This window comes from Mesoplodon bidens (assembly GCF_964165515.1).
Source record: "Mesoplodon bidens genome assembly, chromosome: X".
Taxonomy (NCBI): domain Eukaryota; kingdom Metazoa; phylum Chordata; class Mammalia; order Artiodactyla; family Ziphiidae; genus Mesoplodon; species Mesoplodon bidens.
In genome coordinates, this window is record NC_138163.1 from 101,571,576 (window position 1) to 101,592,480 (window position 20,905).

The window sequence follows — 20,905 nt, forward strand, 5'->3', positions numbered from 1 at the left end:
GGCTGCTGACAACAAAATGCTCATCACAAAATACTGTACCTCAGAAGGGGAGCTGAGGCATGGAGCTGAAAATGAGGAAGTTGTTTTAAAAGTCTGCACAATGAACTGTTAGGCCCTGAGCTCCCTTTCCCTCTCCTCCCATGAATCCAGGAGACCGCCCCTCCCAGAACTGCACTGGAAACTAAAGGCTTATTCTGAGGATATGTTGTACCAGAGAAGCTCTTAATTCCAGGACAACAGGCATATTGAAAAGATTGATGAAAGTTTTCCTAACTGAATGAAGAGACTCACAATCCCTTCTCATGCTCACCCTTAATAGTGCTGGCCATTGAACTTGACCCTTCCATCCCACATTGGAGATTGGGACTGTTGAATTTTCTCCAAAGACAAAATTTCTAGAGAAAGCCTGTTGATACGACACTTGGTGGGACTTCAGCAAACTTTCAGGAGCTTACCAGATCAATGTCCACTGAAACTGTAGGAGGAAAACAGAGGGCTCCAGGAGAGGTAGCTCCAAGAAGTCAAAAGATTAGATTTTGACTAGAAAAAAAGTATTCATGGGGGTTAACAGTTCGATTGTAGAACATAAAGAACTAGTGATAAGGAAATGAGAAATGAAGAAAATGAAAAAAATAAAAAAGGCAAAAAGACATTTGTGGGTGAGTTCCCCAAGCTGGGACAGCTAGAGTTTTCAAGGTCTCCACAGGTGGTTTCTACCCCAACCCCCCACAGCTGACTCCCATGTTGGCATCTCTGGACAACACTGCCCCCTGCTGGACACCTGGATACTGAGCAGTGCTGCCGCTGCCTCCATCCTTACCACCTCTACCAGGGTAGAGCATTTCTCAGAGGTTCAGTGCCTTCTTGATGCCCTAGCCTCTTCCTGAGGCACTGTCCCTTGCAGCACCTAGTGCTCTCCATGTTTCACTGCCTTCCTGGGATTTTCACTTTTCATCTGGAGGGTTGTAATACTTCCACTGCTGAGTTAAAGTTTCAAGAGACTGTCGCCAGTACTACAATATTGAAAACATATTTTTTGTGTGTGAAAAATAAGATAAAAATTTGAATGACTTTAATCTCTTCTCCAGTAGGAAACAGATGAAAAAAGAGAAAGAAATGTATTTTATAGTATTTTAATATTTTGTGATTCCTGTGATCATGGCTTCAGAAGTCAAGATAAGTATGACAGGCATATATCTGAATATGCAAAGGTTGATTGTCCTTTTAGTGTATGTGAAAAGATTATCCCATTCTGTGGGAAAATTATGCATGCTTCTGCTCAAAGAAGATCAAGTTAGAAGATTGCAAAATGGAGGGAAGAAGGAAGAGAAAAACATACATAACTCAAGCCAATCTTTTTTATTTCTGGCCACGCCAGGCGGCTTGTGGGATCTTTAGTTCCCCGACCAGGGATCAAACCTGTGGCCCTTGCAGTGCAAGTGCAGAGCCCTAACCACTGGACCACCAGGGAATTCCCTCAGGTCAATCTTGGAGGGAGTAAAAAGTAGAAGAAAGGAGCGGTATGGTTGCCACAGTATGGCCTGAAGAAGGGGACGTCCGGACATCTGCAAACGGCAAAGATGAAAAGTTGTGGAAAAAAAGATCCCAAATGGAAAAATGATTGTGTTGAAAGTAAAGCAGGGACTGGGTCAGGCAATTGCTAGTATGGTTCAAAAATTGAAGGTCTGGGGCTTCTCTGGTGGCGCAGTGGTTGGGAATCCGCCTGCCGATGCAGGGGACACGGGTTCGTGCCCCGGTCCGGGAGGATCCCACATGCCACGGAGCGGCTGGGCCTGTGAGCCATGGCTGCTGAGCCTGTGTGTCCGGAGCCTGTGCTCTGCAATGGGAGAGGCCACAGCAGTGGGAGGCCCACGTACCGCAAAAAAAAAAAATAAAATAAAAAAATAAATAAATAAATAAATAAATTGAGGGTCTGCTTGAGGTAAATGCTCACAAAGATGTACCAAATGGCCCAAATGGCCTCAGGCCCCCTTAGCGTTCTGGCACTCGGGTTCTGAGTCTGTTAACAAAGAAAATCCAGAAAACATGGATACATCCCAGGAAGTATTACCCTATGCTCAGTAATGAGAAGGTATGGCAGACTTTCAGATTTGGAGAGCCAGAGAAACTGACATCTCCACTTAGGTGCTCAGGACTATTGCTAAGAACATTCATATTAGTCTTGATGGGAAAGTGAATGTAAGAAATCTCTCGGAAGGCAAAGGAGAAATGTTGAAAATGATAAATGCCCAAGCAAGGAAAAAAAGGGCTTGCTGCCCTTTTCTGTGTCCCTTCTTCCTTCTCTTCCTTCTTGTTGGCAAAGAGCACACCATCAATATCTCCTGACAGTATGTGTAGATTTGGACATTCAGCATAAGAAAAATGTTACGTTGCAGTCTGTGTGATACATCAAAGAATACTTTTTAGGACTTAATTCTGTGAAAAATTGAGAATGTACAGGAGTCTGTTTCAACACATAAAGCTGAAGCATATAATGGTAGTATCTTTTAGTTTGAAAAAGTTTTCCTCCACTAATGACTGGTAACTAAATTGTAAGTCTTATGAGACATATCAGATTTCCAAATGGTTTCTTTTGAACCTATGCAAATATTTAACTGAAATAAAAGAAAAAACAAGGCAAATGAATTCCAGGTACGGGGTAGAAGAGCACCAAAAAGGAATCATAATCCTATTTACCACTTAGCTTTTCAGGGAATCATAGTAATCTTAATAAGGAAAATAGTAAATACTGGTTTAACCAGAAATTGATATAATATTAGAGGCGAGGGAGGCTGGCATTACGTAAGAGTGCTAAATCCTCACCTTCTGTAATAAGTCAATTTATGAAATATTAAAGTTTAGAAATATAGAGGAAAAGACTGTTTATTTTTATTGTAGGTCTTGTAGCCTATGTTAAGTTTTGATCATGTAATACAAAAACCAGAATTTAAAATTCAGACAGTACTGCATGACACTTGTATATCATCTCAATTTAAGAAAAATAATGTACCTAAGAAAAATAAAAGAGGAAATCTAACAAATATATTTCAGTTGAGGAATTGTGGATGATTTTAATTTTTTTAGTGCTTACTTTTTGTGTGTTTTCCAAGTTTATAAAATATTTACTCCTATGTTTTCAAACAAAACTAATCAACTTGCCTTCTCCCAAGGTGGGACAGGTCTGGGTGCAGATTCCAGTCTAGAGACTGCTTATTCGTTTTCATATATGATTAACCTGGACTCTAAGAGTTTCCCTTTCCCTGTTTTCCTGAGTTTGGCCCATGTTCTGTCAGATTCTGGTTCTTTCTGGGTGTCCTTATACTACCTCTAAAGCATTAACTGGCCACTGAATAGGTTTTGAATGGAGAGAAATGAGATTCTTCTCTCACTTATATGTGATTCCTAAAGCCACAGCATGGCAAGTGTTGACTTTCCTCAGTGACTTTTTTTCTTCTCACTTCAATTCGATTTATTTTTCATTCTATTTTTTTTGTTTGTTTTGGTCTAAGAGGAAGCTACCTTCCCTAGGCTCATGTTCTTTATTTATGGACTAATTATACTATCCCACAGTGGTTGGGCTTAAACTCTGGACATCTTAAAATCATTTTCAGAGGAGACATAATCCCATTGGTCTACTGGACAGCCCTGGTACCTTCCTACCTTTGGTCACCTAGAAAGGAGTTGGCTTAGCAGAAAATGCTGCAAAATCCTTAGCTGATTCCAGCATGGGTGTGTAAACTCTACTGTGTGCCTGATGTTTGAGAGTGGGCTGTTCCTCTTGCCAAAAAGGTCTTTGTCTGACTATGTGAGCTCAAGGACTTTCAATTGCCATTCACAAGACTCTTTGGTTACTCCCAATTTCCTTGTAAAAAATTCCTTATAAAAGTGTGAAATGTCAGGGAAGGGATCCTTCTCTGGGGGGCACATTCCATGGTGCATCCAAGCAGATCCAGACCAAAAGAACATTTCTCTGAGGTGGGTTTAGGACACTCAGTCTCCCAAGCTCTCATTGTTCCAAGGCAGCACGCAGGGCTGTGGCCTGGAAGGGCAACTTCACACATAATGGAAGCTGTATCTGGTATTAATGGGACTAGCGATACAGGCTGGGGCCCAGCCCAGATGGTGGCTGCTACTGCAAACTGATCAGCCAGAAAATAAATGTAATCATATAATGGGTGTAGGGATACCTAGAAGGTACTGGTAGAGAGTAATAGAGGTATCGTCACATTTAGATGTTTGATCCAGGGGGAGTGGAATTCACCACAAATGGAACTTATTACCTGCAAATGTACACAGTAAGTTTGCTTTAGATCTGCAGCCTTCCTCATTGAGAGCAATCCTGTAGTGCAAAGTGGGTGAGGCCAAGCGCATCATGCTCAGGCCCCTGTGTACATGGCTTTAAAGCTATAACAATTATCTTAGAAGACAAAATACATGGGGAGTTGCTGATATACCTTAACATCTCACCTTTTCCCTCCTGATCAACCAGAGTCTAGTTCTCAACGAGCTGCTCTTACTTGCAAGACCCCCTGAGGTAAAATGTACATGGAAGACACCTCCCACTAGTAAAACATTTATTACTCAGAAGCTTCTGTTGGACCACATGAAGCCTGTTGCTAATTCTCCAGAAGGCTACACTGACTTTCGTACTCAAGTTGGTCAGGCATCAGTAACCTCCGGCACTTTAGGACCTTGCTACTAAACTGGAATCCATGGACTGACAGCATTCGTATCCCCTGGGAGTTTGCTAGAAATGCATATTCTTTGGCCTTACCGTGGACCTACTGAATCAGAATTGTTTTCTAACAAGGTCCCCAGGTGATTCATATGCATGTTAGAGTTTGGGAAGCAGTGCCCTAAACCAGTGGTCCTCAAGCAGGAAGATGCTTAGGATTCCTTGTTATTCTCAGCCTTGTGAAATGGAGAGAGTCCAGAAATGGTAAAACCTCTCTGTAAGAGCATAATGCCCTCACTGTGCCTTACCTTTGCAGGGATCAGATGTGGAAAAGGTGGCCCTGTTTTCTTCCACTAACCCCTTTAGATAGGGAGTCTTTTCTTTGGGTATCAGGACTCTTATGAGGGAAATCAGGAGGAGCCTTGATGGTCCTATCAGCAGAGTCATTGTTTGGTGTTGTTATCACAGACTGATATCTATCCCTTGCTGTGAAGGTTTCTGTTCCTTGCAGGAAAGGAAAGATATTTCCATTCTACCTGGCATAAGGTTACCTTCCTACCTCAATGTAAACAGTAAAAGGCCTGGGGGATAAATACCTGTATTAGGGTTCTCCAGAGAAGCAGAGCCAATAGGATTTATAGATAGATAGATAGATACATACATACATACATACATACATACATATTTTAAGGAATTGGCTCACGTGATTATGGAGGCTGGTAAGTCCAAAATCTGCAGTTCAAGTCTTAAGGCTGTCTGCTGGCAGAATTCCTTCTTTTTCAAGGGAGGTCATTCTTTTTCATTCAGGTCTTCAACTGATTAGATGACTCCCACCCACATTATGGAGAGCAATCTGCTTTACTCAAAGTTCACCAATCTAAATGTTAATTTCATCCAAAACAGCTTCACAGAAACATGTAGAATAAAGTTTGACCAACTATCTGAGCAGTGTGGCCTAGTCAAGTTAATATATAAAATTAGCCATCACAGTACCTCTTTGCCCACTGCTCTCTGTGCTGTTCTTGAGTGGTGATTCCTCTTAACTATTCCCAGTTGACTCCCAGAACTATCTCTCGAGGCTTGCTCCAGAGTTTTCTATTGCAGACACATCTATTTCACTGATACTTCAAATTCAACGTGGCCCAGACATCCAACTTTATTTCCCCTAACCAGCTCCCCACCCCTAAATCTTTTCTGGTATTCACGATCACAGTTAATGTTACCCCACTCCCGCATCCAACTAGTCATGCAAGCCAGTAGCCTGAGGGGATGTTCAACTCTTTTATCACCTCCTATGCTTGTCCCCCCAACAAAGGAACATGTCCCACTTACAGCAGTGCTTGCATAGGAGATATCAAAGTTGAATGCTGTGTATCACCACAACTGTCTGTAACCAGCTGAAGCTGACAAAAGATCATGCTTTTTGAGTGACTGTGGTAAGCCAGACACTTGTTGGAACTAATTGATGATGCTTTCCTGACCGGCGGGTGCTAGGACTTGAGTAAACCAACCTCGTCAGACCTATGGATTCATTCTGTTTTATCCAGAGTGTTAGTTTTCAATCTTCCATTAGCGTAACCACGATGAAGCTCCCTTTCTGGCACTTAATAACACCTATATTTTTTTCCTCAGTAAATAAATCAGTGCATTTCTTCACTGGTGTGAGTTCCATTGCATGGGAAATTAATAGACTCAACTTCGTACTTTTTTAACCTCTGATGATTTTCATTTGTTCTTTGACACCTCTCTATTTGAGTATCCAGTTCTGTTGATTGATTGATTTATTTTTTTTGTGGTACGCGGGCCTCTCACTGTCGTGGCCTCTCCCGTTGCGGAGCACAGGCTCCGGACGCGCAGGCTCAGCGGCCATGGCTCACGGGCCCAGCCGCTCCGCGGCACCTGGGATCTTCCCAGACCGGGGCACGAACCCGTGTCCCCTGCATCGGCAGGCGGACTCTCAACCACTGCGCCACCAGGGAAGCCCCTATTGATTTTTTTTTACTTTTAAAATATTTATCAAACACATCCCAAATAACTGTTAACCTGGTTCACATTTTCATCTCTTGCCTGGATTGTGGTAGATTCTCCTCAGCTGGTTTCCATATTGCCAAGTTTCTGCCCTAACCATTCTTCCAACTTCCTATGTTGGGTGGAAACTATATTCAAAATTCTAAAACACTAAATGAATCAACACCCTTCAAGAACTGCCTTTCTCTCTCAGACACACTCTCTGACATTGGGCACCAGTCATATTAACTGCTTTTCAGCTTCAACTGAATTGACCTGTCTTGCTTTATAACTTATTTTCTGGTGGTACTGAATTACACATGGTCCTCCATGAAAACATGTGAATAGGCTCCATGTAAACCACTCCTATTATTCCTCAACTTTCTTTACCTGAGTTCAGTCTTAGAGGATGAATATGATTCATTCGGGTGTTGTATCAAGCAGGGTCCCAACAGGAAACAGATGGCACACCAATAAGGATCATTTAAGGAGGGTTTATTTACAAAGCGTTTCATTAAAATATAGGTGGAGTGAAAAGGACTCCAAGAGCTAGTGCAGGAAGCAAGACTAGAAGCTGCTGTTACTAACCCTAGATCAGGAGAGAGGAGGGGAAGGAGCCATTACTGGAAACTAGAATGAGAGGGAATCCTGTAGGGCAGGCCCCCGCGAGAGGAAACTTCTGCAGCAGGGTGAGCAATAGCAACCTTGCAGGGAGAGAGTCATGGGAATAAAAGCCCGATGGCGCAGGGAGAGAGTCATGGGAATAAAAGCCCGATGGCGCAGGGAGAGAGTCATGGGAATAAGAGCCTGATGGCACTCACCTTTTCCCTTCTGATCTCCCCACTGCATTCACTGGCTCCTGTGTCCTCTGGCTTCCAATCTACACAGAGCAGCTTTTGGGGCAGAGAGCAGTAAGGAAAAGGGTAGAAAGCAGATCTGGAAGGCGAAGGAAAATACCCAGCACAGGTGTCATTCCAAACACCTTAGACCCACCTTTTGTTTTTCCTCATGTAACTACATCTGGTTTACAGTTTCTACTAGACATTGTCTCAAGGGAAGAGATTGCTTTACCCAGCTTTGGATCCACCACGCCTAGAACCTAGACGTTTTCAATGAGTTTAACTGACCAGTTTCATCTTCTCTTTCTCTTTCCTTCCCCTCATTTTGGAAGTGCTCTTTCTTCGGTGATTGGCTCTTGATGACCTTGTGCTTGGTGTATCTCTCTTGGCCACAGGCGTGGTGTTATTACACAGTGACAGAACACTAAGCTCAGTCCTGAATTGAGGTGGGGACCTAGCAATCAAAGCCACCTTGAGACTTCTCTCTGTTCTCTTGGGCATCTGGCAGGACTTTCCTACTAGATGGTCTTTTGCTGCCATCTCCTGGTATCCTGTCACCACAACCAAGAGTCATCAGGAAATTGTAGTCATACCTCTGCTGCTGAGGGTGGGGTCGAGGGGGAATGGAAGAGTAGAACTTGTTCAAAAATAAGCAGGCACTGCTGACCTTAGTCCCTTGTTGGTGAGAGGGCAGGAAAAGCTAGTATTTCAAGAAGCAGTAAATAAAATTGTTCTTGTCTTTAATTACCGAACACTAAATCTTGATGTTATCCTATTATTATAGCTTTTATGAAAGGCTGAAATGCTAGCTAAAGCTATCTCCTCGCCTTTCCACTGACTTCTCTACTACAACTGCAAGCATCAATATAGCATACTTCTCTGCCACACTCGAGTGGTTGCCCAAAGGGCAAAAAAAATTTTTATTGTGGTAAAATCTACATAAGATTTTACCATCTTAACCAATTTTTTTAAGTGTACAATTCGGTGACATTAACTACAGTCACATTGTTTTCCAACCATCACCACCATCCACTTCTAGAACTTTTGCATCCTCCCAAACAGAAACTCTGTACCCATTAAACAACAACTCCTCATTCCCTCTTCCCTCCAGTTCCTGGCAACCACCGTTCTACCTTTTATCTCTATGAATTTGTCTACTCTAGGTGCCTCACATAAGTGGAATCATACACTATTTGTCCTTTTGTGGCTGGCCTTTTTTCACTTAGCATAATGTCATCAAGGTTCATCCCTGTTGTAGCACGTGTTAGAAGTCCACTCCTTTTTTGTGGTTGAATAATATTCCATAGTATGCATATAAATGTACAGAAAAAGAGAAGAATATAATAAGCACCAACTTATATAAAAATGCCAGGGAAAATAGGCAAAATTAAGTGAAACCTTGCAGATATAAATTCCGTGTATCCCCCTCCCCAATCCCATTCCCTTTCCTCCTTCCCTAAAGGCAACCACTGTGTTGAACTTGTTCCATTGTATATTTGTACATTACATGTTTAGTTTTCCAGAAACAACATATAGTACAGTGCTTTCATTTGTACATAAATAATATACTGTATGTATCATTCTGAAGTTCTTTCACACCATTGTTTTTAAGATTCGGCCATGTTGATACATGTAGCCCTTGTTCATGCTTTATGCTATTTAACTGTATGACAAACTAGCTGTCTTCTTATTGCTGGACGTTTAGGATGTTTCCAATTGTTTTTTTTTTGCTCTTACAAATACTGCTGCCATGAACATCCTTGTAACACATTTCCTTGAGCAAAGACATTTCCTCAGGTTTAGAATATGTACCCAAATTAGAATTGCCCAACTGCTGTCCATGCACATCCTCACTTTTACTAGATACTGCTAAATTGCTCTTGGTATAGCAAAATAGCACTTCCAATTTGGACAGCAGTGTTTGAGAGTTCCCATTTTTCCATATTCTGGCCACCAACTGGTATCAGACTTTTAAATATTTGACAATCTGTTGGGTATAAAATGGTATTTCATTGTTTTCATTTCCTTGATTTCCAGGGACGATAAGCATTTTTTCCATATGTTGATTAGTCTTTTGGAGTTTCTTTTCTAGAAGAATCCTAGGACTGGTTTATATTTTAGAACTCGAAAGGGTTCTAAAACGTAGCAGACTGCTAAGATCTTGTGATGGGTGTTGACAGTTTGCTTCCTGAAGCATTAAATAAGAACACTTTATGTTTCAGGGTCTGCTGCCACCAGGTGCCAGCACTGTACCACAGTCTTAAAGTCCTGATTTGCCGGGAAGTTGTTTTCTATAAGATTTAAGATGGTGGATCTTAATCACTTTAGGTAATACGGTACAACTCTGGGTTTCTGGAACTTATGTAAATAACTTGTAAAAATTAAAATATACTCAAGCAAATGCTATTATTCTTTAAAACAAAACTTCAAAGCAAGTTAAGCACTGAGTCTAAATATTTTTTAAAATATTTTTATTTATTTTGATTTTATTTTTGGCTGCATTGGGTCTTTGTTGCTGCGCGCGGGCTTTCTCTAGTTGCGGCGAGCGGGGGCTACTCTTCATTGCGGTGCGCAGGCTTCTCATCGCGGTGGCTTCTCTTTGTTGCGGAGCACGGGCTCTAGGCACACGGGCTTCAGTAGTTGCAGCACGCGGGCTTCAGTAGTTGTGGCTCATGGGCTCTAGAGTGCAGGCTCAGTAGTTGTGGCGCATGGGCTTAGTTGCTCCGCGACATGTGGGATCTTCCCGGACCAGGGCTCGAACCCGTGTCCCCGCATTGGCAGGCGGATTCTTAACCACTGCGCCACCAGGGAAGCCCCCACAGGCGGATTCTTAATCACTGTACCACCAGGGAAGTCCCTCTGAGTCTAAATATTTAAGTAAATATTAGATTTCTGATTTCTACTGTGCCTATCTTAAAATTAGATGATAAGAAAATGTTGAAAGCAAACATCTTTTGAGTGATTATGTGCCAGGAACTGTGCTAAGAATTTTTCATATGTTGCCATATAATTCTTTTTTTTTTCTTTTTTGCCATATGCGGGCCTCTCACTATTGTGGCCTCTTCCGTTACGGAGCACAGGCTCCGGACGCGCAGGCTCAGCGACCATGGCTCTCGGGCCCAGCTGCTCTGCGGAATGTGGGTTCTTCCCAGACCGGGGCACGAACCCGTGTCTCCTGCATCGGCAGGCGGACTCTCAACCACTGCGCCACCAGGGAAGCCCTATAATTATTTTTTTAAAAAACATTTTATTGAAGTATAGTTGATCTACATTGTTGTGTTAATTTCTGCTGTACAGCAAAGTGACTCAGTTATATACATATAGACATTCTTTGTTTATATTCTTTTCCATTATGGTTTATCACAGGATATTGAATATAATTCCCTGTGCTATACAGTAGGACCTTGTTTTTTATCCATCCTGTATATAATAGTTTGCATCTGCTAATCCCAAACTCCCGATCCTTCCTCCCCCCACGCCCCTCTCTCCCGTTGCCATGTAATTCTTTCTGCAGCTATGTGAGTTAGGCACCCTTACCCCATCTATCGAATAGGGAGAACTGAGATCTAGAGGGGTTGAGTAAATTGCTCACTAGCACACAGCTAGTTAAATATCACATACATGTCTTTCAATACAGGCAGGCTGGTTCCAAAGTTTGTATTTCCCACTATTATGCCACTCTGGCTCTCAACATATGCAGTTCTGCAGTCAATCCATGTTCCAATCCCCTAGGCAGTTTGTGCTTATGGATAAGAATAAACTTGAGCTAACAAGGGAGAATCCTTTCTAAAACTGTCTCCTGGTGGTGGAGACACATCTGCTTATTTCTGAGGTCAGCGGTTTCTTCTAGTGACAAGCTTTTTTTCTTTTTTTAAATCTTCCCCCTTTCAAAATCCATTTCTAAAATAATAACCCAAAATTTCTTTCACTCTGTCTCTTTGCAAACTTTCTCTGAATTTCACCGCATTCAGGAAGAAAACACTTGTTTGCCAATTCTGCATGTGTCAGTGTAGTTTCCAGCAACTCTGTCCCCCACCAACTCCCAAAAGACTCCAAGTCTTCATTTCTACTCTCTCACTGGAGCTGCGTGCTCAGTTTATAATCTTCTTTGTTAATTTTCATTCGTGATTGGGCTTCCTTTAGAAACTTTGTGGTGCTATGTAGAGGAGGAAAAATAATTTTCTCTACCTTTCTAAGTTCTTGGCTGGGACCCCTGTAATAAAAGACGGGTTAGCAAGAGAAAAACAAAAACAGACATGTGTACAAGGAAGAAACCCAGAGAAAAATGAGTAACTCTGTGAGGTGGCTTAAAATTCAGGCTTAAATACCATCTAGATTAAAGATAAAAGAAAAGAAAGGTTTGAAGGGGAGGCCAGTTATGGGAGGTGACCAGGCAAAGCACAGTAAACAAGGGTGAGGTTGGCCTTCTCCATTGATAAGATTCTCTTGTAATTTAGAGTCATCCATTTCTTCCTGGTACAGAGAGGGAGACACCTGTACAAATGGACATTTCCCTTAAAAATGTAAATGTCTCTTACAAAAGAGTAATTTCTACTCAGTTTTCAGAGCGTCTCCTTTGCCTGCTGTTTCTCAAAGCAATCAGCTCAAATTAATCTTTATGCCATAGGGGCATATTTTGGGGTGGCATATTCTGTTCCCCTTCAGCTCTATCTTTGACAATTTGGTAATGCTGTTTCTCACAGCAGAACTGAAGTTTGGCATAAAGGAGACCTCTTGGGCATTGCTGCACAGGTTCTTGGCTCCATCTCTTGTTCCAGCTACTGCTGCAGTGACCATTCCTGACCAGGCTTCAGCCACTGTGCACAGGGGCCACCAGACAGCACCTGGCCCTGAGCCCACACTGAGCCCTCCTTGCTTTCTGCCCTGGAGCTTTTCTGATTCTGATTTATATTGTACAAGGGAATCAATACCAGTAGAACATCCCTTGATCAAAGGAGGACAGGAACTAAGGGGCAGATACTTCCCTCTTTTCTTCCCTAGACAGGTAATTCTTAGACACATTTCATAAGGTTCCTCAGAAGGTCCTGAAAACCAGTCAGCAGTCACCCATAGTAGTGGCCAACTTGATAATATATCCTTATATTGAATTTCCCTCCTTCCATCACCCCACCTCTGGTCCCTCACTACTGCTCCCTGGTAGCATTTCTAAATAAATGGCTGTTAGAACCCATGACCAAATACTGCCAGGAGTATACCTGTAATCGTAACAATGAAAAAGACAGGTCTGTTTAGCTTGCTGCAGCAAGGGAGAACACACTCCAGGAACATCTCAGTAAGAGGGAGTAGAGAGGAGCTTCTTACAGGACGTGGAGTTGTGCTGGATGATCCTAAGGAGGATTTAATGCAATGGGGACCAGTTCTGATTTAGATGTTTTCAGAAAGCAGAGATAATTGAGTTATTGTTTTTTTAAAAATAATTTTTATTTAGGTGGTGGGAGCATTAAAGTGGGGCTAGAGTTGCCACTGAGAAGAAGCCCCAGTAATCCACGTTAGTCAGAGAGGGGATGTTTAGTCATGGGGTGCATATGTGTGTGAATGTGTGGTTGTCTAGTGGCCTTGTCCCTGTCATGTTCCAAACATAGTCACAGAGTACTTGTTTGGACATTGTTTATATCCTGTGAGCATTGCTTATGTTCAGTTAGGGACATCATGGTCCAACCACTAGCAGCGTGATTTTCTACTTTCTCACTACCTATTCACAGACTTTAGCTCGGGTCCCTCCAAAGAAGAGCCTAAAGGGAAATAAATCAAAACAAAACAATACAAAACGGGGATTGAGGTGGGACTAGTTCCCGTCCAATCAAGCAGTCCTGCTTTTTCTCTCATGCCTGGTCTGCCTTTGCACATGCTATTTCTTCTGAGCATATTCTTTTGTTGCGGCTGGTAAAAGGCTACTTACTCTTCATATTTTGCTTAGATATCACTTCATTCATGTTGCCTTACTGGATTCCACCAGGCAGAGCCAGGATAAGAAAATTCTGCTCTGTGCCCAGAAAATGTCACGCCTACTTCTCTGACAGCACTTATCACATTGTTTTATAATTTGGCCTTCTGTAACAAGGCATGAGAGACAAAGCTGTTTGAGAGCAGAGCATATGTCTGGATCATCTTTCCATCACAATTAAATTGAAAAATAGTATACACAGATATCAAAATATACATTTAATACTTACTAGGTACTAGATATGCTTCTAAGACCCTGACTACAAATAAGATTGTTTGGTCAGGAATCCTGTAAATGATAAAGACACCAAATTGATGGCCTGATAGTCAAGACCATCCACCATTTGGCCACGAGCTACATTTCCTAGGCACATTCTTCCACACTTTCCGTAATGGTCATTCTGTGTCATTTAAGCTGATCAACCTACTGTCCCTTCAGCATATTTCCCACATTCCATCTAAGTACCTGTGCTCACAATAAACCCCTCACCTGAAAAGAAGGCATTGGCCTATCTTTCCGTTTCCTATCTTTTCTGGTTATAACGGGTTAATGCAATGCAGATAACAGATATGAAGGGATGGCATCTAAATTATAAGGAGAGGTAGAGACATCTGACCCTGGCTCTTAAGTGTTGGGACACTTGCCCTTCACTTTTCACTCCCCATTGTCCAGCCACCACTTTTTACTGAACATGAGACAATATGATCTCGGTATGTGTAGTGATAATCTATCCATGAGCTTCGTGACTTTGCTCCATGGAGCTAGGGGTCGCCATGTTTCTTCTTCAGTGAGGGACCTAGAAGTCTACTGAGAAATTACTCCTCAGAACAAACCAGAATGTCTCAGCTATCATTCCAAAGAACAACACCCCTGTCTTGAATAGTTGAGATGATTTTGAGTATCAACATGGTCTCCCACTCAGCCAGCCCTTCAGTCCAGCCCCCATTGAGTAATGTCTGAGTCCCGGGGTGAGCAGGCTGTGGGTGAAAATGAGCAGAATGGTCACACTGAAATGTCTGGGACTTAGGACTTGAAACAATGCAGTCTTATTTCCGGAGTAACATTTACTTTACTTAAAATTTTTTTTTTTACATTTTTGGCCGCACTGTGCAGCTTGCAGGACCTTAGTTCCCTGACCAGGGATTGAACCTGCACCCTCGGCAGTGAAAAAGCACAGAGTCCTAACCACTGGACCACCAGGGAATTCCCTCCAGAGTAACATTTAAAACACAAAGATGAGCAGAGAGGAATTTTCCCCACTTCTGAGAAGATATAGCCCAGCTGCAATGGGACAGAGGCTTTGTATAACACAGTGAGTTACCCCATAAGTTCTCTTAAGGGGTGGCAATACCAGGGCCCTCACCTATGATGGCAGCTTGTTATAAACTGAAGGGCATTGCCTCTCGAGGGCATGAGCGGGCTGACATCTCAGCTTCAGAGCAGAGAAGCACAGGAAGAGGAGAGAGAAATGGCTGATGCCGTGGAGTGGCAAAGAGAAATGTTCCTGTGAGCTCAGGCGAAGTGTCCCTGGAGATGCCCAGAAATAGTGCCTCCCTCCTCTCCTCCACCTCCGCCCAGGCCTGAAGATCCTGCTTTAGAAGGCGCGGGGGAAAAGAGTCAGAGAAGTGTTACTGATGATTGTGACTTATACAATTCTATATTCAAATAGGAACCTCAAGAATCAGGACAGGTCATTTAAAAACAAATGAGAGGAATTTGCCCTCAGGGGTTCTCGTTGGAGTGTGACAACATAGCTTTGTATGTTAACATTTTCTGAATCACTTTAGACGCAGGGACAAACAGTGTCCCAAAGTACAGTGCCCTGAGCTTCACTTGTCTTCCTGTGTTGATATTAGCAAGGAGTTCAACCTTCCTGTCTGGGTTCCTGTTTTTGTAATAAGCCCAAGAGCAGTGGTTGAGTTAGTTCTAAGAGTCCATCCTGATTGTGATACTTTGAGGAGGAGAAAAACAAAGAACCTGCTTGGAACTCCAAGGGTTGCCACTTGTATTGCCATGTGGCTCAATTCTGTCTCTATCAAGTGACCTTTGGTGATTGAGGCACTGTTCTTGATCTGACGGTAGTACCTCCTGTGTTACCCACAATTGTAGACTATCCCAGACTTGCCTGGATCTCCGAGTTACAATTCTTTATCTACAGTGGTTTGTTAATTAGCATCTCTACTCATAGGCGCATCCCTGGGACAAATATCACAACCAGAAGGAGCTTTGGGGCAGAATCTTCAGTTGGCCTTTTCACAAACCCATAACCATATCCACCTTCAGCTATGGAAATCATGGTTTAGAAGCCACCATCATGGTCCAGTCTCTTTCTGCTTGCAGGAGGGTTTTATCATCAAGGTGTGGCTATCTTTTTTATCACTACATCATAGCCAGAAACACCTCTAACCACCAAAATGAATTTCAATAACTTTGAGTCTCAGGAAGTAGTTTGTGGTCTCAACCTCTTCTGTTACAGAAGGTTCCCAGCAAAATTTCCCATGGCTTTCTCAGAAAGCCATGGAGTTTTACAGTTAGTGGAGTTTTATAGTTAGTGGAAATGGGCAAGTGTTGGGGGCGGCTGGGTGATTCTGCCCCAACGATGAAAAGAGCTAGAGGTCCAAATCTTCTTCCCATAACAGTGAGTTCCTATTTGCCTTGCTTCTATGCAGCCAAAAGGGAACATTTAATTTATTCCCTACAAAACAAGGAGGGTCTGCCCCAAGGCTAGTAAATGTCTCCGTTGCTATACATAGAAAGGATTCCTAGAGAAATGATTACTTCTGAGTTATTGGGAAAGAAACAAAGAAACATCATTTGGCCTTATTGAGTACCCCCCAAATTGTGCCTTTTTTGTTTATGTATAATGTAAAGGAGACTTTGGGGAGTTTACCAATTTGTTTACTGTTGTGGTCATTGGTGTTGCTCCTTTCAGTCTCTTCACTTTTCAGACACATGGTAGGATTGAACTTCCTACCCCTTTGTTGTTAGGTGGGACCATGTGACCCATTTTGGCTAATGAATTATGAGCTCCTATTAGTGTGAAACCCACTAGAGCTATGCTTCTACCATAGCTATTGGCAATGCTCCAAATGGTGTCTGCTCTCTTAGTTTGGGTCCTGAACTTGAGGGCAAAATAGAATAGATCCACAGCCAATGCATGAAGAAGGTGTAACATGATCGAGAAATGAACCTTTGCTGCTTGTATAGCAGTCCCGATAGACTGGGTTATCATGGCAACCATGGAGGTGTGATACTTGGATCTCCCATCAATAAAAAAACTTGCCGATCAGCTGTGAGGCGAGGAATGTGGCTAGCTGAGGGCCTCCAGCTTCAGCACCTTTGAGATCCATTGCAGCACTTGAGCCAAGGCCATGGTCTTCTCAGGGAGTCCCCAGATGATGACTGAGCATGGCATGACAGGGATATATTAGGACCTGGCTGTTGGTGCACAATGTGGGTCTCTGCTAATGGACAATCTTTGCTTCATTGCTCTCCATTGTGTTGACCAGATTTGTCCCAGCTGCATTGCATTCTGAGGCTCTGCCTGCTGGACTCTGCTTCCTTCCTTCTTTTCTTTCACAGGAGTCTGACTGGCATCCTGGTCTCAAGTCTTTCTGTGCCTAAACCTGCCTTCTCCCCATGTGCCTTTCATAGGTATTACTCCCCAGCACACGTGTTATACTCTTAACTCGTTCTCAGTGTCTGCTTACCAGAGGACCTGAACTAATAGCATTCTGCTATGGTAAAACGCCATGTATTTTGGGTACACAGTGAGTAGGGCAACGTACTGTAGCATGAGAATGAAGAGAGGAAACTATGAGAAATGAGAAGGGATGAAATGACATTCTTCAGGGGTAACTGACAGTTACATTTAAACTAGTAGAGCAGTTTAGGGAGACTAAAACTTTTGGCTAGCTAGTTGCCCTATCTCAGAAAGTGTTTCCGCCTTTATTTGAAGGGCACTGCTCCAGCTTTTCTTTCCAAGGTCATACCCAACCTCTGTCCCTTTAATTATCAATGTCCGCTCTCTCTGTGGACTGTAATGTGTGGCTGTCCACCAAAGTGAGAAAGAGAATCCTTTTTACAGTTAAAACAGTAAATTAACTCACGAGGATAAAGGAGAAAAGCTCCGGCCCTGTAAGGTTCCTGTTCAGAAAAACATGCTTTGGACATATAATGTTCCTTAATAATGAGAAGAGTCATTTGTTTCCTCCACTCCTGAATGGTTATTATTTAGCTGGGAATGAGAGCACAAAATAGGTCAAAAGGACATAATCTGCAGCTCCTGCACATGGTGATAAAAATAATATGCTTTGGGTTTTTCTAATCATCTTAGGTAGCTACTGACTCATTAAGTATGATATGCCCTACAGGTTGTCCTTACTACACTGAACCAGAAGTTATGGCCCTGTGCTTAAGTGTTCACAGTTACCTTCCTCAGGATGTTAATTATCCACTTGGATTTCTCTCCTGGATGACTCCATGGGCTGTAATAGCCCTGATGGTAAATACCTATGGCAAGGCTGTGAAGCAGTCATCTCCGTAAAGGGGGGCTGGATCACTAAGACAGAAATGGTCCATAAATACTAGTGCCTGACAGGGAAGCAGCTAAGGGAAGCCATTTGGCATAGTCAGCACAATCTGCTCTGTGTGTAAGAACACATGTCTTGCAAAAGAACGATTTTCTCTTGCATTCTACTTCTCTTGCTTATTCGTTCACTATTTAGTGTGCCAGTTTGGGTCTTCAGGAAGCAGACGCTGAGATGGTGTTAAAAGTGCAAAGTGGCTTATTGGGGGATAAATGCCCATGGAAGGTAAGACAGAGGAAGCAGGATGGGGCAGGCAAAGCCTTCAGGCCATGATGCTGACTCCCGAGGAAAGGGACTGAGAAGCAGGACTGGACAGAAGAGCGTCAGACTGTGATGCATATATCACAAAGCCTTGGCCGAACCAGTGGAGAACGCTAGAGCAAAGGTAGCTCATTACAGGAGGCCCACACTGGACAGAAATGACTCTTCCATGATCAGTCAGCAGCTGGGGCTTCCCAGGAAACCTTGACTCAAAAGAGGGAAGTTGTCAGTTAACTGCAGTTCTCACAGCTGAATGATAAGCACTTGCTTGAAGGGAGATCTGTGTGATACACTTCCACACTTACCACATGTATTGTCGTCTTTTTGTGAGTACAAGAAGGATCCATTTTAGGGTCACCCTTGGGGAATACATAAATGCAAAAATAATGACAGGGTATTAAATATGACCTCATAGAGTCATAAAAGGCCAGGGATTTAGATGGATGGCACTTGGGCCAAGCCTCGTGCTTTGGGATCATCTGTGGCTTTACCACTACTAGTTGGGTAACCTTTGGCAAGTGATTTCCTAATTCTCCGAGCCTTGGTTTCCTGATATATGAAATGGGAATATCTATGTTGAAAGATAATTGTGAAGGTTAAATTACAGTTTTTAAGACTCTATTTGTAAAGCATCTGACATAATTTTTTAGTGCATCCTCTTTCTCTTTTTTAAGAGCTGACCTTTAAATTAATCTCAATTAGCCTGATTAAGACCAGTTTGGGAGCTGGAGGTTCAAGAAGAGAAATGCCTGATAATTTCAGGATTATTAAAATAAGATTGTTTTTTTCTTTTTGCGGTACGCCGGCCTCTCACTCTTGTGGCCTCTCCCGTTGTGGAGCACAGGCTCCGGACGCACAGGCTCAGCGGCCATGGCTCACGGGCCCAGCCGCTCCACGGCATGTGGGATCTTCCCGGACCGGGGCACGAACCCGTGTCCCCTGCATCGGCAGGTGGACTCTCAACCACTGCACCACCAGGGAAGCCCAAAATAAGATATTTTAATCGGTATTTGCATGTTGGGTTTCTCTCACTTGCAACCAAAAATTAGGTAGGGCAAAGAGGAATTTATTGACTTACGGAAGCAATCTGTAAGAAGGCCAGAGATAATAATGGATTCAGAAATAATTGGAACCAGAAGTTGAAATGCTGCAGGACCCTCACTCTTCACCTTCCTTCTCTGCTTCTTTGTTTCAGCTTTATTCCCTCAGGCTATCATTTTCCCCAAGGCAAAAAAAATCAAGACTCGTATATCTCTGTTGGTGAAGCTGGGAAGATGTTTATAAATGAATCATAGAACTGCTCATGAATTGTATTTCCTTAATTCCAATACAGGAAATCTTGTTATGGGCTACCCCCACCCAAATCAGATAAAGTGCGGAAAGGTAGAGCAGTTTATCAAGAGGATGGTATACCCCAAACCACTTCCTTCAAGGTCAGCACCCTACACTAGAGATTTCTGCTATACCAGGTTGAAGATGAAGCAGGCATATCTTCTGTGTCATCAACCCCTTTTTTTTTCTTTTTCCATTCTAATCTTTAGCAATGATCTGTAGAATTTATGGTGATGAGTGATACAGTTGCTCTAGAAGATATTAGGTGATCAAGGACAGTCATTTTTGTCTCAAAAAAAAGAGAAAATTTCCCTTAATTCCTTCTATACATTTTTTTTCCTCCCATAATTTTTATCCTATTTTAACAGAAAGGATGAGACTAAATTATCTGGTGGTGTCTTAAGTTGTTACCCCAGAAGCAGACCCAGAGGCAAGGATTTGAGTAGAAGTACCCTGTTTGGGAAATGATCTCAGTAGTCATAGGTAGGAGAATAGAGAAGTAAGATGGAGATGGAGTGGAAGCCAATACAATGTGCATTAATGAGTAGGTTACTGAGCTGTGGACCACCTGAGGCTCAATTCTTTTGGGAACCTCTGGAAGGTCGTGTTTTACGTTTAGGGGCAAGGAGGCTTTTTTTTTTTTTTCCAACTGAAGAAATTTATTTACTTTTTTTTTCTAGGTACATAGATGACATAATTGTAGACAAGTTTTGATACATAGGAAAACCCTTCTGTCCACCTTTTTGCTAAATGAATCATCACAATAATTTTTACAATTTTTAAAACAATACACAGCTTTCTTGGGCTGAAGCAATCGCAAGAACATATTGGTACTGGTATATTACAGCTACTTACAATGTTTAAGAACAGCAATGGAGAAAAATAAGTTATTTAAATATTGATTTCATATACAGAAAGTGCAATGTTGTTAGTTGTTATATAATTTGCTTGAAGTTTCTTGTTTATCAATTTAAAATTGAGATAACTTGGACTCAGACTATTATATTTTTTTTCTGAAAATAATACAGTACACACATGCAGCACTGACTTGGTGAATTTTTGGTGAGTGTTTATCCAGCAAACTGTCAGTCATTGTAGGAGGGCTGCTTCTGGGGATATTGACTCCCTGATACTTCTGGCCTGCCCCTGCATGCAGAATGAGTGGGCTCCAGCAGCCAGAAAAAGCCCTCAGACAGAGAGTTACAGATGCCTTCATTTGATAGCTGTTGGGCTGGCA